General features: G+C 40.2%; 1 protein-coding gene across 1 annotated transcript in view; it reads left to right on the top strand.

Moving 5' to 3' along the window:
- The window catches only part of LOC134798821 (sodium channel protein para-like), a 92,656-nt gene that overhangs the window by 18,707 nt on the left and 47,380 nt on the right, over positions 1–26,569 (top strand). The window contains 1 exon segment of the mRNA XM_063771205.1: positions 16,580–16,699. The gene's annotated coding sequence lies outside the window, so the exon portion shown is untranslated.

Raw genomic sequence — 26,569 nt, 5'->3', positions numbered from 1 at the left:
ACAACTTCGGGTCTCTTTGGTAAAATTCTAATTTGATTGTTTTGCATTTTCGGGGACCGTCTGAAGTTGTCCTTAAAGGTCAAAGGTTAAGCGAAACTTGTTATTCGTTTTAGGAATTTTATTGATAAATACCACCTGTCAACCCAAGCTAGTACAAACGCGCAACACTCCTAACTGTAATACATCGGTTGACCTTATTACAAAAGGCATAATGTCGTAAAAGTTAACAGTGTGGTCGATTCTCTTCATTCTCACATAATCATCATCGTACTATAACATCTGGATTTAGTGCTGTTGTTCGTAGAAAGTACCTTTGTGTCTTCAACCTTGTGATATGTCCAGCACGACGGACATCGGACTTAGAGCTCTTTCCCACTGACGTCCAGTTATTGGCGGGTACGGTTTTCTGCAGATGAGTTATTTACATGATTTCAATCACGAGAGGGCGCTGCTGAACATTTTCAAATTAAATCTAATATCGGTTTTCAGGCAACTAAGACGTATAGGTATATACCTTATAGACATACATACATTCAGTATTACTTAATAATCTTGAAATTTTATATTATTTTCGCGACTCAACAGTTTTCTATTGCGTCACTTCTTTTTGTGATTTTAAAGTTATTCATTTCATTGTACAACTCATTCGGTTTAGTTTAGATAGGTTAGTTTAGTGTACACTGACCCCAGATATTGATTGGGAGTAATTACCTCTACAACGCTGTATAGCTATCGGCTCCGACGAGACGAGATTTAGACCATCTAGTCGTATTGCCATGCCATATTTCCGAGCAGTGGCGTGAATAAGTTCTTTGATTAAGTAGGAAATAAATAGGAAAATAATCGCTTGAAAATTCCATAAAATGTGTCCCCCCTCCCCCTTCTAACTTTTAAATCGTGCGCCCAAAAAATGCTGTTCGCCGATTCGCTCACTCTCCCGACAAAAGTTCTGCCTTTTACGCATTAAAGCGTAAAAGTAAAGCCAATTCGAACGTACGCTGCCATTATAATGATATCTGAACGATGTCATTTAGTTATCGTGCGTCTTTATCGCGCCGATGCATGTACGGATATCAATTAATTACGAGCAAAATGCACGATAACTTAATGACATCATTTCTTCTTCTCTGACGTATCGCTCTTGACAGAGGGGTCGTGGTCACGTTGAGGCGTCCGCATCGGTAGTAGAGGCGGACACAGCTCTTCGCACGATCTCCCGCCATCTCTCCCTGTTGGCAGACTGTCTGGCACAGTCAGATACGCGGTTTCCCACTGCGGATTTTATTTGGTCAGTCCGACGCATAGGTGATCTGCCGCGCGATATCATTTCGAATAGTATAGAATAGAATAGAATATGTTTATTTTTTATTTTATTTTATTTTAGTACATGGAAAACCAACAGCGCTATATATATCCAGAAATTACAATAGAATCACAGAGCCAATTATAGGTTCTCACTTATAGAAATATAATAAATTATAGAAAGTTTTTGCCCAACTTAGTTACACATACAAGTTCACAAAGCACAAGAACAGATGATCTATATGTATATGATCTATGTTTACAAAAATAAATCTTCTTCTTCTTCTTCTTCTTCCTCGCGTTATCCCGGCATTTCGCCACGGCTCATGAGAGCCTGGGGTCCGCTTGACAACTAATCCCATGATTTGACGTAGGCACTAGTTTTTACGAAAGCGACTGCCATCTGACCTTCCAACCCAAAGGGGAAACTAGGCCTTATTGGGATTAGTCCGGTTTCCTCACGATGTTTTCCTTCACCGAAAAGCGACTGGTAAATTCAAATGATATGTCGTACATAAGTTCCGAAAAACTCATTGGTACGAGCCGGGGTTTGAACCCGCGACCTCCGGATTGCAAGTCGCACGCTCTTACCGCTAGGCCACCAGCGCTTCAAAAATAAATAAAGAGAAGAAAACCTTTTACGAATAGTACACATTCAATAATGTACCGAGCCCTGACCTGCGCCAGAATTGTCACCCATGAAGTATCTAATTAATTTATTTTTTATTACTAGGGCCTATTTCCCGTACGTTACAAGTTCACAAGTCAAGCTTACATTTAAAATTTCATTGTACAAGTGTGTTTTAATTCTGTTTCTCGTAGGAATGATTACTACAAGTGCTACAAGGCGGCTGTCTAAAGTTAGAAAATAGGTTTGTTTACTATGCAAAAAGGAAATGCAATGGCCATTATAAATGTTATCTTAATGTCAATGTCACTGTTATGCATCATAATCTTAATAAGAGGAAAATAAAATGGCTGACTTGTGTTTTCGGAATATATAATAATACAAGTAGTAATGAAAAGCGTTTCTCAAAATTATCAATTACAAGTGTAAAATCAAACTCAGTTTCGTCAGTCACTCTATGAATGTTTACAAGCTTCAGGGTGGGTCAGTTTTTTTTTATAATACGGGTGAATTTGTTACAAAATTATTACCTATATTATTGGTCATTTACTGGTTCTTTCCCAATTATAATAATTTCATAGGAATGAGTTTACTGTTTTTTTTTGGAGAATAAAAGCTAAATTTAAATAATATTACTGATTTTAACGAAGTGCATTAAAAACTTACACGTTTGAGATCTTAAAAATGCAATATCTTCAATTATTTATTAATCGATTTTTACCAAAAACGCATATAAGCAGTTTATAGAGACTCCTCATTATTTCGTGATAAGTCACAAGCTACAAGTATAAAGTACAGCTTTTGAGAAACGAAATTACTATTTTAGTATATAATATCTACTAGTGTTTGTCAACTTGTGAAACAACAACACTTGTGAAAACTCTTTTATCCCCGCTCTTGTAACAATTATACATTTACGTGAAACGGAAACTTGTAAAAAATATTGAAATACAAGCGTTACCATAGATACACACTTGTATTACAAGACTTGTAACGTACGAGAAATAGGCCCCTGGTATTATATGCTATCACTATATATGTCAATATCACAATTTGTAAGAACTTTATTTAAACTCATGCCTGCCCTGCATATGAAGCTGTTTTTTCTATACCTAGTAGCAGCAGCTTGGTTATTACTAATGGGACGAAAATGCCTAAGCCTCCTTGACGGAACATTAAAAAAGATCTTATTAAGCAAATTTGGACAATCTACATTACCTTTTATAATATTTACTAAGTAAACTATATCTGCAATTTCACGGCGCTTAACAAGTGGGATCAAATTATGTTTCTTACACAGCTTGAGGTAGTTGGTAGAACTATAATTAACTCGCATTTTGTAACAAAGAAAAATTTTACGAATTTTAACTGCAATCTCTCAACCCTATCAACATAAATTTGATATTGAGTGTTGTATCTCTAATTACATTAAATAATAATATAGAAATATATATGTGCTTTATTTGATAGCTAAATCAATAAGACAAGTAAACTCAAATATGACATTCTTCTAGTCATCGATATCTAACTAAACCATGAAGGTCTAACACTCTCCCTCGTTAATAGATTCAAAGTCAATCTATAAATTGAGACGTGTTGGTGCTTTTCTATTTCTTGTACTCCGGCGTAGCACGGGCTCTGTAGAGTTCTCAACCGTCTCTGGCAATGGAGTTGCCTGTGCTTTATCTAGGGTTTGAGGTTCTGGTTGTACATACATGGATATAGGTAAAGGTAAGGTTCCTAAGTCAGACACACCACTTTGCCTTGTACTTGGACTAGGTACATTTTGCGGATCATTAACACCTTCAGGGGGTGTAGTTGTTTCTAAATCCGGTTGACTTGGTATAGGCTCTGTTGTCGGTGAGCTTGGCCTGGGTAAATAGACGTATGGAACATCACCAGTGCATGACGTCTTTTTTATTTGGTCTGTATGTCTCTGATGTAATTTTCCTTCTACTTCGACCTCGTAGTGAAGTTTCCCTTTTCTTTCTGTGATGGTACCAAATTTCCACTTGTTGTCGTCGTACATTCTTATTTGAACTCTATCACCTCTTCTGAATTCCTTTTTCACAATCTTGTCGTCATTATCATTTTTCATCCTTATCTCTGGTACTCGCTTGACTAAATCTATCCTTGTCCTATATAATCTTTTAAACATCATTTCTGCTGGGCTCAAACCCGTAGCGCTGTTTGGTGTTTTCCTGTACATCGTTAGAAATCTATATAGCTTGTCTTGTAACGTACCCTCTTCATTTGCCATTGCTTTCAGCTTCCTTTTTACTGTCTGTACATATCTTTCGGCTTGGCCATTCGTCGAAGGATGAAAAGGAGCAGTAAATTTAGCCTGGATTCCATTTGATTTGAGAAATCTTTGCATTTCTTCTGACCGAAACTGTCTGCCGTTATCTGAAACTTGCGTAATTGGTAGGCCAAATGTAGTATATAACTTTTTAAGAATATTTATTGTTGCCGTTGATGTAATTGAATTTGTTGGTGTTACTTCTAACCACTTTGTATACGCATCCACAACAATAAGAAAGTAATGGTTCATAAACGGTCCGGCATAGTCTATGTGTACTCGGCTCCATGGCTCTTTCGGATATTCCCAAGTATGTACTGGTACTTTGGTAGGATTCTTCTGCATCAAACAACATACTTTGCATTTCTTTACCATATTTTCAATGTCCGTGTCAATATGTTTCCACCAAATGTAGCTTCTGGCTAAAGCTTTCATTTTAACAATGCCTGTATGGGCCGTATGAAGTTCTTCTAATATTTGAGGTTGTAGCTTCTTAGGTATGACAATTCTTATTCCATAGAAAATGCATCCATTTTGCAGTGAGAATTCATGAAGTCGATTAGGGTCGTCTCTACCCGACTGTATGTCCATGTAAAGCTTTTGTAGCTCTAAGTCCTTCATTGTAGCGTCTTTTATTTCTTGTAAAGTTATTGGCATCTCTGATATTTGATTTAAGTAAAACGCGTCATCATCTGTAAGTGTATCTTTTGCTGTATCTGTAGGATTAGGTAATCTTGAAAAATAATCGGCATTTGCATGTTCAGTCGTCTTTCTCAGCTTTATATTATAATCAAAACCTGCTAAAAATTTGCATAGTGTACTAGTCTGATCGCAGTAGTAGCTGGTGCCGCTTTTTCAGGGTGTAGTATTCGTGCTAATGGTTGATTGTCGATGATCAATGTAATTTTTCGTCCATAGCAGTGTTGGAAAAATTTCTTAAGTCCCCATATCAGTGCTGCCGCCTCTTTATCTAGCTGACTGTACCCTTTTTCTGCTTTAGATAGAGATCTTGACGCAAAAGCGATAGGTCGTTCCGTCTTGTCCGGCATAATGTGCGATAGAACCGCTCCAAATCCTGTAGGGGACGCATCTGTGGCAAGTGTCACTTGTAAATTAGCATGGAATGGTATTAATACTTTATCTCCGCATATCTCTTCCTTCAATTCATTAAAAATTTTATCACATTCTTTTGTCCATACAAACTTGGTATCTTTTTGCAGCAGCTTGTAAAGTGGATTTAGTTTTGATGCAAGATTGGGAATGAATTGTTGGTAATAATTAATCATCCCCAGAAAAGTACGGAGCGATGATACGTCTGTAGGTCGTGCACTATTTTTAATGTCGTTTACCTTATCTTGCATCGGATGAAGGCCTTTTGCGTTTATTGTGTGTCCCAAGTATGTAATTGACTTTTGGAAAAATTGGCATTTCTTTTTATTTACATGTAATCCGCATTCCTGTAATTTTTGGAATACCGCCTCGATTCTGTGTAGTAGTTCCGTATAAGTGCGTCCTTGTATGGCAATGTCATCGAAAAAACAGGCTGTACCTTTCATTCCTTGCAGGGTTTGGTCCATGTATCGTTGCCAGATGTTCGGCGCTATTTTAACCCCAAACATTAACCTCTTCACCTTGTAGGTGCCTTTGCATGTACTAATAGCTTGCATTGCGGCTGTTTCTTCATTCGTCGTCATATGTAAATATGCCTGATTAATGTCTAGCGTGCAAAAGTATTTCCCGCCGCTAAGTTTCGAAAATACCTCTTCTATTCTAGGGATCGGATAGTTGTCATCTTCCAGGTTTTTATTTAATGTAGCTCTAAAGTCTGCGCATAAGCGTACCTTTCCAGTTGGTTTTATCACAGGAACTACTGGTGTGCCCCACTGAGAATACGTAACTTTTTCTATTATCCCTTCTTCTTCTAATCGGTCTATTTCGGCTTCAACCTTGTCTTTAAGAGCAAAGGTACTGGACGGACGTGGCTTCAGAAATATAGGTATAGTACCTTCTTTTAACTTAAACGCAACTTTAAAGTTTTTAATTTCTCCCACTTTTTCCGAAAATAGCTCTTCATGATCTTGTAATAATTTGTTCAGTTTATCTTTAAATTCTTTCTCTGTAACATCTTCTTCCGTAATTGTTTTTATGTCAAAGTCTATATTTAACGCTCTCAACCATTCTCTTCCAACGACTGTGTCTACGTTATCATTGATTACAAAAATTCTTCCCACAATCTCCTTATTTTTGTAGAGGATTTTGACTTTGCATATTCCGATAGGTTCCATTATTTGTTTGTTGTATGCACGCAGTTTTATATGAGTATCTTGTAGTTTCACGTTTTTAAAATTCTTTTCAAAGTATTCTTTAGAGCATGTAGTGACTGCAGCTCCCGTATCCATTTCAATAGTGTGCATTTTTCCATTTATCTGAAGTGTAATGTTGAATTTGTCTGTAGATGAATTATCATGTATTTTCTTTATTTCATATATTTCTTCTTCACTTTCGTAGAATGATAGGTCACTATCCATATCTACTTGGTTTTGGTCTTTGAAACAAACTGACTGTACATGTCCCTTGGTGTAGCATTTCTTGCAGTATAATTTATTTGTCAGCTTACATTGATTAGCCTTGTGGTTATCTTTTCCGCATCGAAAGCAAGTGATGTTTTCCTTTGTATTATTTCCGTTGTATGTATTTTTATTTTCATTATGTGTATTAGCATCTCTATTATATGTATTTCTTTTTTCATTGTATGTACTTGTATTACCATTGAATGTACTGTTTCTGTATTTATTTTTTATTGAAATTTTGTTTATGTTAGGCTCTATTTCTTGTCCCATTTCTTTCGTTTCAGATTTGGATGTTTCTATAGCCAAGGCTATCTTGATTATATCATCAAACTTTGTATCAGGAGATTCTTGTAGCAGTTTTTCTTTAATTTCAGAACTTCGGAGTCCGCGTATGAATTGGACACGTAGGTGTGTGTCAAATGTTGTTTTGTTGCAATTATGACATATGAAATTGCATTTACCACCTATTTCTTTGAGTCCGGCTACATAGTTAGCAATACTTTCGCCTTCATGCTGTAATCTCAGGCAAAACTTGTGTTGTTGTGCTACTTCACCGGGTTCGGGTGCAATTTGATTTTTCAATATCTTTACTAGGTCGTCGTAAGACTTTGATTCAGGTGTATTCGGTGCTGTGATATTTTTCAACACTTGGTAGTATTTCGGCCCGATGCAGTTTAAGAAAATTTGTAACTTTATATTTGCATCCGTAACGCCTTTAAGAGTAATGTAATTTTGTAGCCGCTGTAAATAACTATCGAATGTTTCGTGTAATTCATCGTAAGGTTGGAGTGTAATTCCGCTTACTGGTTTTGTATTTGCGCTTTGATTAAGTAGTGCGTTTTGCAAAATTATTTGTTGGCTTTGCATACCTTTCATGGTTTCCATCATCTCGGCGAGCACTTCTGCTAGCTTTTCCATCGTAAAGGAATTAGTCAACTAGCTGTAATTTGCGGTACTGCGGATATAACTTCGCGTGGAATTATTGTATTTTTATTCAATCATAACTCGTCGCCATTCTGTTGTATCTCTAATTACATTAAATAATAATATAGAAATATATATGTGCTTTATTTGATAGCTAAATCAATAAGACAAGTTAACTCAAATATGACATTCTTCTAGTCATCGATATCTAACTAAACCATGAAGGTCTAACATTGAGGATTCCATATCTGAGATGCGTATTCTAGTTTGCTTCTCACGTAAGCGCAATACAAGATTTTGAGAGTCTTGGGACGGGTAAAACAGACTGAACTACGCATTATAAAACCAAGTGACCTGGAAGCTTTAAGGATGACTCACGTTAGACCGGGCCGTGTCCGGGCCGAAGCTTCCGGCGCATCGTTTTCTATGGAAAGCATCACGTGATCGCCTGTCATGTCATAGAAAAGTATGCTCCGGTAGCTCCGGCCCGGACACGGCCCGGTCTAACGTGAGTCATCCTTTACCTACTATACTATGAATGTGCTCACTAAAAATAAGTTTGGAGTCATGAATAATACCTAAATCTCTCATGATTGCTACTCGCTGAAGAATGTTATTTTTAAGTGAATATGGGGTATATATATTATTTGATTTACGAGAGAAGGTTACTATAGAACATTTAGAGGGGTTTATATCTAATTTCTTTGTGATACAATAGGTATCGAGTCTTCTTAGATCAGATTGTAGTGCATATGCATCAGCCGGTGAGGTAATTTTAGCAAAAATTTTCATGTCGTCAGCAAAGCTGAGTAACTTAGAGAACTGGAAGCAGGTACTTATGTCATTCACAAAAATGTTAAATAGAAGTGGGCCCAATATAGACCCTTGGGGGACTCCACTTGGTATAGATACCCCAGCTCAACATGTAATTATTAATCACCACTGACTGACACCGATTTTTTATGTACGATTTAAACCATCTTAAAAGATCCCCTCTAATACCAATCAAATAAAGCTTAGATATTAAGATATCGTGATCAATACGATCGAAAGCTTTACTATAATCTGTATAGATAACATCCACCTGATGACCATTGTCCATCGACTCAGAGATAAAGTCATTGAGTAAAGCCAGGTTAGACACTGCGGACCTACGTTGAATGAAACCATGTTGAGTATCATCGATAGAATTTTTTAATGCTGACGAAATCTGCATGTGGACTATTATTTCTAAAACCTTGGGCAAAATACACAATTTAGAAATCGGCCAGTAATTAGACACATCCGTTTTTGAACCTTTTTAAAAACTGGAGTTATAAAAGCTGATTTCCAAATCGCAGAGCAAACATACACAAAATTCATTCATCATTATTGCTCACATGTTGGTGTACAGGTCTTACTCTATATGTACAATAGTTACAACATGTTATCCTACAAGGGTATTGCAATTACACGTGCATATAAAATATACACATAAGAAAGGTACACTAATTTATAAACATTTATTTGTACGCATATTAAATATAAGAAAAATATTATTTTATTATCTTAGAATAATACTTATTTGCATTGAAAAACTCTTGCAGAGAGTAAAAACTGTGGTCTATAGGTAGGTTTTTAGCTTGGTAACGAATTTTGTGTATGTTTGCTCTTTAGTTATTTCTTTTTTACTTAGATGCTATTTTGATGTCAGTATACGTTCGAATTGGCCCGTAAATACTTGTTACCTTCAGCATGTTCTAATTAGTGGCATCGCATTGGAACTCGAAGGAGAGGAATGCCCGCAATGGAGCCGCAAGGCACACATAATTAGGCCGCGAGCTGATATCGACAGTTGCTTTGATCAACACAATCAGGTAAATAGAGGCTAAATATGTTCAACAAAAGCCTTAGAAAATTTTAAAAGACAAAGTACCTACTTATTAAATTTTTAAGTTTTAAAAATTACAATTATTAATTAGTAAAGTTAAATCTTAAAGTACAGATTCTTCGCCAATCAATAACCAATAGGCTACTTTCCTTTCTTCTTTTCTTTTCTTTTTCTTTTATTTACGCCGTTGGTACAGTACGGATGTCTACCGTCTCCAATTCTCCCCCTATTGCTCAAAGGTTAACTGGAAGAGATCCCTTAAAGGGATAAGTTCGCGTTTGTACTAACGACGAATGTTATTTTTCCTGTTTTGTTTTGATTTTTGTACAATAAAGTGTTTTACTACTACTACTATATACGTCCCACTGCTGGGCACAGGCCTCCTCTCATGCGCGAGAGGGCTTGAGCCCCCATGCTAGCCCAATGCGGATTGGGGACTTCACATACACCTTTGAATTTCTTCGCAGATGTATGCAGGTTTCCTCACGATGTTTTCCTTCACCGAAAAGCTAGTGGTAAATATCGAACGATATTTCGTACATAAGTTCCGAAAAACTTGGTACGAGCCAGGATTTGAACGCGCGACCTCTGGATTCAAAGTCGGACGTCATATCCACTCGGCCACCACCGCTTAAGGAGCTAAGTTTTCAATTTTATTCGTCATAAGTCTCAGAATTTTCATCGGGTGGATTTCCCGCGAGCTCGGTCAGTATCGATCCAGCGGGTTTGTTCACCCCACGAGTACGATTCTACCACTTACGCTGAATTATATACAGAACGTCCCAACCGATGTTTATTGCGTTGTCTCTGAATTCCAACTGTACTGGAATAACATTCCATTTCAATTCATGTTATAACGTACGGCGTATAAGTATCTACATATATTACATATGTACATACGTGCCGTAAACCTTTTATGAATGTTAGCTTTAACAATCGACTATGTCTTAAAAAAAAATTAGTACCTGTACAGCCGCGCATGAGACCCTACTGATGCACAGGCATCAAATTTTCATATTAACTGCATTATTCGTAATATTAAGTAGCACTTAAGGGCCGGTGCAGACTGACTGCAACTTGTAAGGGAACTGTACGCCGACGTTGCAGTTGGCGTGTAGTCTGGTTGCAGTCCGTCTGTATCGGCCCTAAGCTATACTATACCTACCAATGTTTTGTTTGTAAATGATTAGCTTTGCCGTAATAATATTAAAATTGTGCAGATTAATTCCCGAACCCGCGGTTACAAAGCAGCAGCATTGTAGCAAAAGTCCATTTTTTGATATTAAATCTCACTTTCAGCTACTCAGCCATTGAAACGTCGGGCGCAGATAGCTCCGCGCCGTCATTGTCGTTTCAGTCCAACCAAAGGTATCATTCTAATCCCTAACCGAACACGAGCGATTCATACGCTCGCGGCGATCAAGTATAAATGCGCTCTGCGGTTACACATAGTTACAGTTCTTGAGTCCATTTTATGCTGGTTCACTCGAGAATTCGACTAGTGTATGCTTCTGCGAGCAATAGCAACACAAAGCAGCGGGAAGCGAGCGACAGACTTGCCGCCGCCGGCCCGTGAATGGGCTGACACTACCCAGATAATGAGCTCTCAGTGCATTCAAATAACTAGACAGGGGAGATGTATAACTGGAACTTGTAAACTTCTGTTTAAGCCAACTTGCGTTTAGTTACCTACTTTCATCTGCTAGACAACGCTGTACTATCACCCACACTGTTAACTGTAGAGTGTAATTACATCGGTGGAACTTATGCCTTTAATGTAATAAGGTCCACCGATGTACAGTTAGGCTTGTTGCTGTTTGTACTTATGTATATTCAAGTTTGTCATTCAAGAAATATTTATTTTATTGAATATTTTACGTTTTGGATTCCAATTCATATACCTAAATACCTAATTATACTTCAATACTGTTTTACATTCATGATAAGGATGACGGCAGACTTTAAATATGAATATGAAGTGACTTCCACACACAGTTACGGCACCTTGCCTTTTGAATACTTTATGCGGTAAAAGGCGTACTAAAATGCGGTTAAACGCTTCGTAATGTCAAGTTAATGTCGCTATTTTATAATATAATTACATTTTACGTTCCATGTATAATTTTATTGTATATGTAAATAGGTAGTTCAAAGAAGGGCACGCACCCGAATGGGTCAGGTCATGTGTGATAAAACTTCTAAAGGAAAGTTAAAAAATGATCCACATTTCCTTCATTACATTTGTGTATCTACTCTATGGAGGACGACCCGCCCTCGGTCAATGACACTTTAAGGACAACAAATGGATGGTAACACTTCAGATAAAGAACTCTAATAAGTCAGCAGAGATAACTGACACCCCCTGCATAGAAATTTGTTTGCAGGGGGGGTGAACTATGTCTGCAGTTGACTGTACATTCGAGTCTTAAGCATGTGTACTATTGTGTACCTACCTACCCCTATGCCCTTGGGCACTTTATAACTTTACATAGTTATAAGTTATAATCAATATGAAAATATGCCCCAAAAATGGCAACAATACTTTGACCAGAGATATATATAACTCCGTATAAGATAAATAAAGTCTAAGAAAAAAACGTGCCTCGGACGGCCAAGGAAAAGTCATTCTCGAATAGATGGCGCCATTACCTTTGGCCTATTCTCGGCTAGATGGCGTTAACGACACCGTTAGGTATTTAACAATTTTAACACATATCAGTGAAAGAACATGGGTCAGTATGGAACAATAAAAATTAAGAATCATTTATCCGTAAACATATTTTGATTATTTTATACATTTTCAATTTTATTTTAAGTTTTAATCGTGTGTCGATAGATGGCAGTAAATGTACTGTGACTACAAAATTGACAATGACAGGACCCCTCTATACTATCTATTATTTTTGCTTTGACAAAAATAAATTAGGGATTAGAGTAAGAGAAATTAGAACAATAACTCATTAAAAATTATAACTACAATCAGCGAACGAGCGAGCGAAGCGAACGAAGTTCTTACATTCCACTTGGGACACGCGCCTGGCTAGGGGCACGTCCCGGCATTTCGATGTTTTTAAGCTGAACTATCAGAGGATAGTTTGATACATGGTCTAATAAAACATGGTCTTCTATTCCCAGAGTGACACGGGCCTACGTCACAATAACATTGCCACTTTATTTCAACATAACTTACATGGGTACATTGTACCTATGGTTAAAATATTTCTTTATAATATTATAATTTTCATTTATATGTATTTTATCTTAAATTTTACAATAACACGTCATTTTTAATTATTCGTTAGCAATATCTTCCGATTCACGAAAGAAATTTCAGACGTTCGGGTAATTCTGTTTACATTACTGGCAACACAGGATAGCGCTGTCACATTTGACAATTCGGATCTAGATAACTTCATGCCCTGACCGTCATCCTTGTCAAACGCGTGTTAATTGTTATTTCCTTCTCGCTCAGTGTCAGCAGTCGCAGTGTTTTCCAAACTTTTCACGTCGTAAGCTTGGTAATTAATGTGTAACTGTGAATTAGTTTTTCAAACGTTTGTCTTGTATAGATAAATAAAGTTTAATTTAATACATTAGATTTGTTTTATTTTACTATGTTTCTACATGTATAACTTAAAATTAATGCCGTTAAAATAATTTTCACCGTTGGTTAAAATTCTCCCACATTTTAAAGTTTGAGAACCTGTAAACAGCATGATGACGTAGGCCCGTGTCAGTTAGGTCATACGCGAATCTCGGAATAGAGTACCAGGCGGAGTATATTATTATACCATGGTTTGATACTCAAGAACTTAAGTAAATTTGTTCTAATTTAAATGAAATTGGGTAAACGTGTAGTTGAGGGCATTATATTTTAGTCATTAAATTATGAGCAGACTCTATCAAGGGGTTATTGAGCTAGAAGAGCTTAGAAGGCTAAAAAGCTATTTGTGAGGGGTCTTGCTATTCTGGTCATCTTTTTGAAAATATGGTCGAGTTTGGTATCAAATGAAAGTGCTCGGCTTGCACTTTTATAATGTCGTTTTTTACCATTTTGAAATAATTAGCAAGATAACAATAAACATAATATAGGTATTTGACATTTGACAGGAAATATTCCGGATTACCACAGATATAGTATCAGTTAAGGGCTCCACAGACCTTATAATATATCCACGCGATTTTTAATCCATTGCCGCCGATAGTGGGACATTAAATAGTAGAAATTAAATAAAATGGAACTCTAAAATTTCCATACTATAGTCGGTCAAACAAGTTTGTCAGTAGAAAAAGGCGCGATATTCAAATTTTCTATGGGACGATCACCCTTCGCGCCTACATTTTTTAGCCGCTTTTTTCTACTGACGGAAATGGCTTGACAGACTATAAATTGTTGCCATGTGTAAGAATTTTACGTCAAAAATGTGACAGCTACGTAGAAAGTGGCGCCCTCATGTATTAACCGACTTCCAAATCTCAAAAGGAGGAGATTCGATTGTGATTTTTTTATGTTACTTACTCCATATCTCCGTCATTACTGGACCGATTTTGAAAATTATTGTTTTGATTGTATGTATGTGCATATAGATTGGTCCTGTTTTTGTCAAAACCCAGTTCTGATGATGGGATCCATGAGGAATCGAGGGAACTCCTCAAATCTTAAAGGCATACATATAGTGATTTATGTGTTTTATCAACAAATCAAGCATATACATTCAAAAAAGTGACATTTGATGAAGTGGAACTGCTGATGATGATCAGAACGGAACTCTTCAACGAAGCATAGTTTACGTTTGGCGATTTGTCCTCTTCGTTATGTTTGCTAAGCAAGTTAAGTTTTTAAGCCACATTTTTGTCAAATTCGAGTTCTGATGATGGGATCCACGAGGAATCGAGGGAACTCCTCAATCTTAAAGGCATGCGTATAGAGATTTTTGTAGTTTCATCAGAAAATCAAGCATTTTCATTAAAAACTGTCGCATTTGATATAGTGGAACTGCTGATGATGATCAGAACGGAACTCTTCAACGACGCATAGTTCACGTTTGGCGATTTGTCCTCTTCGTTATGTTTGTTAAGCATGTTAAGTTTTTAAGCCACATTTTTGTCAAGTTCGAGGTCTGATGATGGTATCCATGAGGAATCGAGGGAACTCCTCAAATCTTAAAGGCATGCGTATAGATATTTGTGTATGTTCATCAGAAAATCAAGAATTTACATTAAAAACTGTCGCATTTCATGACGCGGAACTGCTAATGATGATCAGAACAGAACTCTTCAATGACTACACGTTTGGCGATTTCGATTTTGACGGAGCTGGCCCTGGAGCCAGACGCCAGACCTGACCCGGATCCGGGCTCTTATCTGGACCTGAACCCGGACCTGGACCCGGACTTGGACTTGGACTTGGACCAAGACCTAGACCTCGACCTGGACCTGGTCCTGGACCCGGAACTGGACCCGGACTCGGACCCGGATTCGGACCTTGACCCGGAAAACCACTGATACCTAAGCTAAATAAACCACTATGATTACCTACCATAAAATGTAGGTATAAAGTATAATGATGCCAAACTTACTAGCCCCTCCCGCTCAAACCCCCGTACACCGCACCGCACCGTTAAGTGGGTTAGGTTAGGTTTGAACTGCGATCCTCACAGAACCGAAAAAAAGTGGTTTTGGTTAGGTTCGAACTGCAATCCTCACAGAACCGAACTGCTATCAGAGAAGTGGGTTCGTGAGGCTAAAACTGCGACCCTTACAGAAACCTACCTACCTACTAGAAAAGTGGGTGATTTTACCTCCTTTTCTACATAGTGCACATCTAGAGTCAGACCAAGAATAGTCTGCAGCAGATTTGATAGCCCACGCAGTGCAAGTGTTATTTTAAACGTCAAACTTCTATGAAATTATGACGTATAAATGACAGTTGCACTGCGTGGGCTATCAAATCCACTGCAGACTTTTTATGGACCGACTCTATGTACAGTCAGCCAAGAAAGTTGTCTACCACTTTTCGACTCTATCATCTGACTGATAGAGTCGAAAAGTGGTAGACCACTTTCTTGGCTGACCGTACAATATTCTTTCACCGGCCCCCATAGAAGTCGGTTTTTTTCTTGAAAATTATTTTCTACTATTTTATGTCGAACTATACTGAGTAAGTAGGTGCAACAAAGTCAATCGCTATACATATATAATTTTGACAAACCGCGAGTTCTCAGTTCGGGGCGAACTACTAGTTTTAACTAAAAGAAAACGTATTAAATTTTATCTTCAACATATTCTCTTTTAGCTTTGATAAGGTAAACGTACCTACTAGTGCTCGACATGCTAATGCCCAATAGATGACACCTTGCTGTCACCTCTATTGACAATGATTTTGAGTTTCAAGATGACATGTACTGGGACCGCGTAGACCACCAGACAAACTCAAACTCAAACGGTTCCTTGTTAAATTTATCAACAAAATGGCGCAGTAAAATCTTTGTCAGGGTCAAACAGATCACTGTGTTATGTCTTTCCTGTAGACATACACAAGAGTTAAGGCCTATAAAGGTTAATTTTCATATTTAACCCTTATCCACGTGAAAAGGTCCTCCTTTTATTTAGAGAACTATGATAAAATCATTGCTTACATGCCCACAAGCTGTTAACTATTGCCCACAGGAGAGAAAAATGTACTGTTCGCGATAACACACTAGTTTTCTCTCCTGTGGGCAATAGTTAACAGCTTGTGGGCATGTAAGTAATGATTTTATCATAGTTCTTTAAATAAAAGGAGGACCTTTTCACGTGGATAAGGGTTAAATATGAAAATTAACCTTTATAGCCCTTAACTCTCGTGTATGTCTACAGGAAAGACATAACACAGTGATCTGTTTGACCCGTCAACGTATTTTTGAGTCACTTTTATGGTATGTATGTACTTATGTTAGTCTATAAAGTATGTTACGGGTATTAAATAGATGGCATGGTTGTTGCAGAGGCGGCAACGGAGGCAGATGTGGTGCACGCGCGCCGGTAGCCAGCAGCGCGCGCGGCCTGCGGGCGTCGCGGCCATCGAACCGCGCGCGTTCTAGACAATACCCTAAGCACTATATACGGTAACTACATAAAATTTTATTTTTAGAAAAAGTAAGGAAATACGCCTAGCTTGGTAAGGAAATATAATGCGAAGGAATGAATGTTATGTGACCCAAATGGTATTAAGTGGAGTTCAATAGAAATTGCAAATACATATAAACTATATTATTTTATTAAATAATTTTAATTTGTGTTTTTAAGTAGTCGGGCATTTTCGGTTAACACCATTGATTTATTTTCGAAAAACCGTCAACTTTTGAGGTTATATATCTACTCAAAATTGCGAGGACTAATTTAAAAAGGGAAAAAGACCCCATTTTCACATATACATTTTCTATTTAAAAAAAATGAGTATGGAATTCGTTTTTCGCTCCTTAATCTCATAATAATAAAAAATCTAAAAAAGTAAAACGACGACGGGACATAGAGGCTGTCTTAATAGGTATGCAAAAAATTTGCATTTGAAGCATTTTACTCAACTTACTGATTATTATCATTATTACATAAAGGTGATGAAATAACGTGATCACATCTGAAACGTAAGTAACACAACATTACTAGTTGTTAAACAAGTCTCCCTGAACTAATTACACCCCCACGGAACACGACCCCCGATATAATCTGTACAAACAGCAACACCCCTAACGTACTTCGGTGGACCTTATTACAATAGGCATAAGGTCCAGTACAGTACAGTTAACAGTGTGGGGGATGGTGCTCGTAGGCCTCCTATCCAGGCCAAGGTCAGACAAAGGGCGAGTCTCCTGTGGATTCTCATTCATGACAATACAGATTTTTTTTTGTTTTTAAGAGGAAAGGGGACGACCGCTTCTCCATATAAAAGTCCCCATTTTCCTTTTTGGATATTGACATTAAGGACAATATTTTATAAAAATTGATGTATTAATAACCTTACAATATGTATATTATAATGAAGTGCAGTTTGCTATTTGCCGACGACGCAGCCTTCATCGCCACATCGCAGCTTGAGCTTCAGACCATTATGGACAAGTTTTCGCGTACCTGCATGTGCTCTATTCTCTATGTCCATAAATCCCCGAAAAACTGTTGTACTGGCTCAAGGGTGTGCGGAAACACCGAAAATCCTGTTGGATGGCGCCCCGCTCGAGTCCGTCGACAAGTTTTGCTACCTCGGGTCGACGGCGACTAACAATCTCTCACCGGATGCAGAAATTGACGTTCGCATCGGAAAAGCGGCGACGATGTTTGGGAAGTTGAGTACAAGAGTATGGCAAAATAAACATCTTACCAGGAAAACCAAGATGGTTGTTTATCAAACGTGCATCCTGAGCATACTCTTGTACGGGGCTGAGACCTGGACCTCATATGCCAAGCACGAACGTCGTCTTAACGCTTTCCACATGCGCTGCATCCGGAACATTTTGGGCATACACTGGAAGGATAGGGTCACAAACGAAAGGGTGCTTGAGATTGCTCAGCTGCCCAGCCTCTTTCTAAAGCAGCGACGCTTACGTTGGATGGGGCATGTGCATCGTATGCAACCTTCTCGTTTACCGCGGCGTGTTTTGCTTGGTGCCATAGCTGATGCCAAGAGAAGCATCGGTCGGCCAATGTTACGACATAAAGATTGCGCCAAGCGAGACATGCACGCCTTCAACATCCCGGTTCACAAATGGGAGAAACTTGCCGAGGACAGAGTCAAGTGGCGCAAACTGGTATTTGACGGGCTTAAAATCCACGGCGACGCTTTTTTTTATTTATTATTATGAATGGGCTTACTCATGGCCACAGACTAGCCGAGGCGTAGACGTGGCCTACGATGGAGCGAGCTCGCCCAGAAGGTGCCTGTTCACTCTTGATTTGAAGGTTGCCGGGTTATAAGAACACGGAAATATAGACGCCGGCAAGGAAATCCATTCCTTGGCAGTGCGCATAAGGAAAATAGAAGCAAAGTGCTTCGTGCGAATTGGTGGAATATCTACCAAGTAAGGATGGAAACCGGCCGTGCGTCTAAAAGTCCGATGGTAGAATGGGGACGGTGGAATAAGCTCGTGTAGCTCTTGGGCACACTCCCCGAAGTGCAACCTGTAGAATACCGACAGGCTGGCGACTTTCCGCCGATGGGCCAAAGACTGAAGCTTAGCCGTTAGCTTCTTGTCGCCAATCATCCTCCTGGCTCTGCGTTCCACTGAGTCCAAAGCGGCGAGTTGGTATTTAGCTGAGCCATCCCACAGGTGGCTGCAATACTCCATACACGACCGGACTTGAGCTTTGTAAAGTGTTAGAAGCTGTCCAGGTGTGAAGTATCGCTTCACCTTATTTAGGACGCCCAGCTTTCTGGCCGCAGTTTGTGCTTTAGACTCAATGAAGCTGCCGAAGCTGAGGACTGAACTCAGCTCCATGCCGAGGAGTTCCAGGCTGTCGGTAATAGGTACAGATGCACCTCGGAAAGAAGGAGTCAGGTCAAATGGACTCCGTTTTGCGGAAAATAGACACGCCTGCGTTTTGGACGCATTGAACGTGACCAGATTGTCATCACCCCACTGGAAAACGAGACTAAGGGTCAAGTTCATCCGCTCAACCATGGCCTCTCTCTGTGAACGTATATCCTCCCTGCTGTCCCTTGCACTAGCCAAATATCTCTCAACAACCGTACTGTCATCTGCATAACCTACAATGCTGGGTTGCAGCATGTCGTTAATGTGGAGCAGGAAAAGGGTTGCGGAGAGAACAGACCCCTGAGGAACCCCGGCGTCAATGGCCATGAGGTCCGAAGAGCAGCCATCAATAACTACTCTGATCGACCGTTCACTCAAGAAATCAGATAGCCAGCTACAAAAGTCAGCAGAGATGCCGTATGCAGGAAGCTTGCTAAGGAGACTTGCGTGCCAAACCCTGTCAAAGGCCTTCGAGATGTCCAGTGAAACAGCAAGCGCTTCACCGTTCCTCTCGATGGCCTCGCCGCAGCAGTGGGTGACATACGCTAAAAGATCCCCACTAGACCGACCTCGGCGAAAGCCATATTGACGGTCACTGAGCAGATCTTTTGCTTCGAGGTATGTCAGCAGCTTGTCGTTAAGTACCCTTTCCATGACTTTACAGAGCATGGAGGTAATGGCGATTGGTCGGTAATTGCAGGGATCAGCACGACTACCCTTCTTGGGTACTGGCTGCACGTTTGCAAGCTTTCAGGATTTCGGCACCGTTCTAGTTTGGAGAGAGAGGCGGTACAGGCGTGTCAGTACAGGAGACAACTCAGGCGCACACTGCTTTAGTACACGTGCAGGTATACCGTCTGGTCCATTGGCCTTATTCACGTTAAGATTCTGCAGAGCTCGGCGTACCTCTTTTTGATGTATAGCAATTCTCTGCATAGAGGAACTGCATTGAGGTAGCGTAGGTGGAAGTTTTGAGCCTGCGTCTAGGCGTGAATTGCTCGCAAACAGAGAAGCAAACAAGTTAGCTTTCTCTGTCGCGGAGTGGGCCAGTGTCCCATCAGGTTTCTGCAGAGGTGGCAATGTGGGTCGGCAGAAGTTGGATTCGACCGCTTTCGACAGGGACCAGAACCGCTTGCTACCAGGAGGATAGGAGGCGAGTTTGGCCCCTATTCGACTGACGTGGTCGAATCGAGCCTTTCGAAGCACCCGTTTGCAGGACTTGGCAGCTGAGTTAAAGGCTTTTTTCCTCGCGCGAACCCTATGTGCTCCAGCTTTGCTATCGCGGGCTAGTACCCAAGCCTGGTATGCAGACTGCTTAAGGGCCTCGGTTCGAGCACAGTCTGAATTGTACCGTGCTCGGGTCTTGTGATCGAGCGATAGGTCGGAGAACGGAATGAAATATTCCATTCCCTGCCGAATCACATCTGCAACAGCCTCAGCAGAACACGAGGGGTCATCCGAAGAAAAACAGACCTGCTGCCAGGGGAAAGACGTAAAGAAATGCCGCATCTCATCCCAGTCCGCTGACTCGTATCGCCATACTCTTCTCGTGCCCCTAGGGCAGAGATCAGGAGGAGAGTGGATTGACACGGATTTCACCAGACAGTGATCGGACGATCCTAGCGGAGCTGAGACCGAAACCGAGTACCTGTCTGGATCAGTTGTCAGCAGAAGGTCAAGGCAATTGGGTGTATGGTCAGTAACATCCGGTATCCACGTCGCAACATTTACCAGCTGGGTAAGGTTTAGGGATACAGCAAATTTGCGCGCTTTCCTCCCAGCGTGGCAAGTATTCTTGTACGGGAACAGCCACTCCTCGTGGTGGGCGTTAAAGTCCCCAAGGAATACGAGTTGAGCCGCAGGGTAATAATAATAATAATAATGATGTGTTTTTTATAATGTGTTTATATGTATTTTTTATCGTTTTGTAAGTGTTTTTATATTTTACTTTTATATTCATATTATAAAAACCCTAACGTAAGACGAAAAATAAATAAAGAGAATAATAATAATAACCCCGCGGGGGCAGCTTGTGGCGAGCTGACGGTGAGTGGCGACACCGCGGACCCCTATTCCAGAGGGCACTTTCATCTGGCCCTCGCCTCTGTGCTTGCCTTGATTGGCCGGCCAGAGTGGAGTCGTAAGAGCGGGACCTATGCTCCAGGTTGGAAGTGTAAAATGTCATAACGCCGGCGGCCTGCTGAACGGATTACCGGGATCTGGCTACCGCAGACTCACCTCTCGACAACCTCACAGCCACTCCAAAGTGTTGCCCTGTTGTCGCACTGTGCGTGCGGCCATTGCGGGGCCCACTCAATGAGTTGGCGAGTCACCACCTGTCTTATACAATTTTGAGACTGATTGTCACGGCAGGTGTCCGCTAGTCTCCTCCCATAGCCCTATATCCAGTACATCCAACATTCAAATCAAATAGCCTATGACCTTAGTTTCCATCGCAGCACAAAAGTGCTGCACTGCAATAGTCTTTGCACCTGGCGGGGACCATCTCCGGATGTATCACATTGTGCGTTCGGGTATGGTATCCGCCACGTGTATCCCTTGCTTTTAGATTAAATGTCTTAAAGGGCCTCTGCGCTGTTGGCTTCGGCCCCACGTACGCCTCCCAAAGGTCCGGGACCCCATGGTCCCGAGATATGGAACAGACATACAAATAAATAATAATAATAAGCGAAGAGTCTCGACCAACACCTAGAGAGACTCTCGCTGGGTGGTTAGATCAAGGGTCAGATGCAGAAGGCGGTAATTTTGGACACGGCGCGTATAGTACGTCGGTTCCTCACTCTGCGGCCCTGACCACCGGCAGCTTGGGCCCTGCCCCGCTGCCGGCGGCACCCTAGGTTAGGTTTTTTTATAATGTGTTTATATGTATTTTTTATTGTTTTGTAAGTGTTTTTATATTTTACTTTTATATTCATATTATAAAAATACCTAACTTAAGACGAAAAATAAATAAAAAAATAATAATAAAATGCTTTATTGCACACTACAAAAGAAATGGTACAAAAGTATGAACAGGTACAAATATGTAGGTAACAACAGGCGGACTTATCGCTAAACAGCGATCTCTTCCAGACAACCTTCAGATAGTGAGAAGGCGAAACAAATTCAGGTTAACGGGTGGTGCGAAAATAAAACAAATAATAAAAATAAAATACATATACTACAAATATAAGAAATAAAAATATACTACATTTATTACTATATAAACATTATATAAATAACAAATAAATATATACATGACAAAGGAGGCTATAAAACAACAAGGAGTTACAAGAAAAATTTTGAAAAATTTATGAAAGAGACAAATAATGATTTTTTAATAGGCTTTTAAAAATAAAGAGTGATTTAGCACGTTTGATATCAATAGGCAGAGCATTTCACAGCCGGACAGCGCGAAAACTGAAAGAGTTAATGTAAAATTTTGAAGAAGAAGGAGGGGGAACCAGTAGCAGATTTTGAGAGCATCGAATGGAGGAAAGAAATTTAAATTGAGTTTTGAGATAAAAAGGAGTATTGGGATGAAACAGCGTGACATACAGGAGGGAAAGAATATGTATGTTGCGACGGAAACGGATAGGCAACCACTTAAGCTGCGAACGGTAGCTTGAAATGTGATCGAATTTACGCAACCCAAAAATAAACCTAATGCAAACATTTTGAAGTCGCTCGAGTTTGTTCAATTGCTCTTCAGTAATGTCTAAATAACAAATGTCTGCATAGTCTAAACAGGGTACCGCTGTTGGGCTTTATCTGCCATCTCAGTAAGGTGGTCAAAGAGCCTAGTTGTCTCCTGGTTTCCGCTGTGCGATCGGTAGACACAGGCATACAGAGTTTTCTCTGAGCCCGAGTCAACCATAATCCACAAAGTGGAAAACCCGGCAGCCTCAAAGCAACGGAGACGCTTGCAGCAAATGTCGTCGCGGACGTACACACAGACCCCAGCACGTGCTCTGAACTTATGTTCCAGTGAGTAGCCTGGGTAGTTGAGGTACGACGCGTCCGCTGGGGTTTTGATTTGCGTCTCCGTCAAAAAGAATAGGTGCGGTTTTTCGGTTTCAAGATGGTGGTGGACCGGATCGATATTTGAGTGCAACCCCCTGATGTTGGTGAGGTGCACTTTCAATGGGAGGAAGTGCAGCCGGTGTTTAATCCTATTCTTTTTTCTTTTCGATCTCATGTTTGTGGAGTGTGGGATGGGTGAAGAAATAGCTGTCGAGGTGTTGCGTTTACCAATTGGATCACTTGAGCTATTCGGGACAATGAGGAGCTCACTTGGAGACTGCGGGGACGCCCGAGCCCCCCTGAAATAACCCACCGGGTCCTCCCGTCCAGTCGCCAACTGGCACGGTGGAGCTATTCCAGGATTTTTCGCTAGGTGGCGGGGCAGCCTCTCGCACGTGGCTGTCGTATAATTGGGCCTCCAACTTCCTGCGGTCGGCCACCGGCAAGACCGTGCCTCGGATCCCGCTACCCTCCAGCGTGAGCCGCTCGGCCCGACGTCACTCAAGGATCCAAAAACCAGCATTATGCAACACAACTGACAGCCAATCATCCCCCAAAGGCTCTGCCGGCCTAGCCAAGGTGACAATCGCTATCGCTTCGACAACGAAACGCTTTGTGTCTCTCTATCACTCTTCCATATTAGTGCGACAGTGACAGTTGCGTTTCGATCGCTACGGAGCGTAAGCAATTAGCATGTTGGCTACGCGGCCTGTTACTCCGGCACATAGACGAAACTCAGCAAGGCTGCTTGGCGCCTGACTCCGGCGGGAGGGTGGTAGCAAACCAGGCGGCCCCTTGCGGGACCTACCACCGCTGGTTTGGACGTAGTTTACCGGGTCCAATACGGGTACGCTTGGTTTAAGACACTCGCAAGTAAGCGAACCAAGCGTCATCAGCCCGACACCTGCTCGCCACGGGCACATTACACCTGCCAGGCCTGTGGTCGTGTTTGCCGCTCCCGTATCGGCTTTCACAGCCACGAAAAACGTTGTCTCCCTACCTGACACTGCTTGTATAGTCTGTAATATACTCGAAGGCCAATGATGATGATGATGATGATGATTATAATGAAGGGATCGTTTGACTTTTTTCGATTTTTTGGTTTAATGTAGGTAACAATCCTAATTGTTACCTATTTATAATTAGAAACAAATTCCATACAATTATTTAAATGCTTCTGTCTCTTATAATAATAAAAAAATCGAAAAATAAATAAACGAAGGGGCATAATTAGGTGGTTGATATACATCAAATTTTGTCAAAATGTTTTTAGTCAAGTATGTTATTATCCAGAGAGAAAAATAAGGAAGTATGAAAAGGCGATTTCGCGCTGTCGAACACTTTCGTCTTAAGCTAACTCTCAAAAAACTCCTAATTGAAAACACCTTTAAGGAATTATGGAGTTTGCCATGCTTGAATGGGATAATGATTAATGAGTGAGGAAGTAAACCGCAACGAACTGCTAGTATGTTTCTATTTATTTAAGGGTCTCTTGGGAATCGTCAATACTGTGATGTTTCTAAGCGTAGTATTGCGTAGTTCAGTAAGTTCCTATGGGAAAAGGATCCATATATTATTTATGTTCGCCCATATCCGGTATCAAATAAAAAGTACCTAATAAAACCTTTTTGGTCAAACCAATTTGTCAGTCAGTAAGAACCAGGAAAACTATACTCATCCTTTCCTTTTGGGTGCTAGTACTAGTGTAAGACAAAGATAGTATGATTCTCTCTGTCTATGATTGAAATGAAACAGTCCTTTGACAAACTATATTTACTTTTGTTAGAAAAAGTTAATGTAAAAGCGAAAATTATTTTACTCTTATCGCACTTATTAACTTTAACGGTCGCGGTTGTTTTCCAAAACATTTTTGCATTATTTGATGCATATATTTGTAGGATAAGGCAAATGTCACGAGAAGTATACTTTATTCCTTTTTAGGGTTCCGAACCCAAAGGGTAAATTCTGGACCCTATTACTAAGACTCCACTGTCTGTCTGTCTGTCCGTCTGTCTGTCTGTCACCAGGCTGTATCTCATGAACCGTGATAGCTAGACAGTTACAATTTTCACAGATGATGTATTTCTGTTGCCGATATAACAGCAAATACTAAAAAGTACGGAACCCTCGATGGGCGAGTCCGACTCGCACTTGCCCGGTTTTTGCATTATTGAATGCGGGACCGTCTGTCTGTCACCAGGCTGTATCTCACGAACCGTGATAGCTAGACAGTTGAAATTTTCAGAGATGATGTATTTCTGTTGCCGCTATAACAACAAATACTAAAAACAGAATAAAATAAAAATTTAAATGGGGCTCCCATACAACAAACGTGATTTTTGACCAAAGTTAAGCAACGTCGGGAGTGGTCAGTACTTGGATGGGTGACCGTTTTCTTTTTTGCTTTTTTTTTTGTTTTTTTTTTTATATGGTACGGAACCCTTCGTGCGCGAGTCCGACTCGCACTTGCCCGATTTTTTTTATTAGGTATGCACAATTAAGAATTTATCTTTTAAAATAATTATCAGTTTACTGCAGCGGTCGGCAACCAGTGGCCCGCGAGCCTCCCTGGCTATTTTGTATGTAATATTGACAAATGACAATGTCTGATAAAGTCATAAATATTAACAAAGTGCGGCCCGCGTCCACTTCGTTAACTGCTATGTGGCCCTGGCTCTTGGCTGCTAAAAGGTTGCCGACCGCTGGTTTACTGGAAATACGTGTGCACAAGGACATGCACCATGCAACTACTATAGGTAAGTCCTGCTCGCTCTCACTATATACTGTACTTATTTATATTTTTTTATGTTTTTAAGTTCTTATATTACGCATTTAGTCTTGTAACAGTACGCTAAGGATAAAATAACAAAAGATAACATTTCATAGACCCCAAAAAACTACTTACCTACAAACTGTTTTAGGTTAATTTAACCTAACTACATAAATACATTCAATTAACGTAGTTACGTAGCAAATTACGAAAGCCTAAAATTGGTGCACTTAACATAGTTACAACTGGGCAGGCCACGTTATTGGATTGCTTGGGTTTCAGATTCGCGTGCTTACTGTAATGAACTTTCGGGACATTTACCTTTTTCACTTAGCTGCTAACTCGCTAGCTATTACATAAAATATGATAGGAATTGACGTTAATGATCAGCGAGACACGTCAATAGCACGTAAATGTTTTAACCTGACCCCGAAATCGGTACTAACTATACTTAATCCTGGGTCAAATACGAGCATAATTATACACTATCCCTAATGGGACAGCTTTGTATTCTATTCTATGTATAGTGGCATTCAGAATCAGACAAAGTGGGACCCTAAACGGGACCCTATTACCTAGACTCCGCTGTCCGTCCGTCCGTCCGTCCGTCCGTCTGTCACCAGGCTGTATCTCACGAACCGTGATAGCTAGACAGTTGAAATTTTCACAGATGATGT

The sequence above is a fragment of the Cydia splendana genome, chromosome 17 (assembly GCF_910591565.1).
Source record: "Cydia splendana chromosome 17, ilCydSple1.2, whole genome shotgun sequence".
NCBI lineage: Eukaryota > Metazoa > Arthropoda > Insecta > Lepidoptera > Tortricidae > Cydia > Cydia splendana.
The sequence above is the reverse complement of the archived record's forward strand: the minus strand, read 5'-3'. Positions and strand labels throughout refer to the sequence as shown.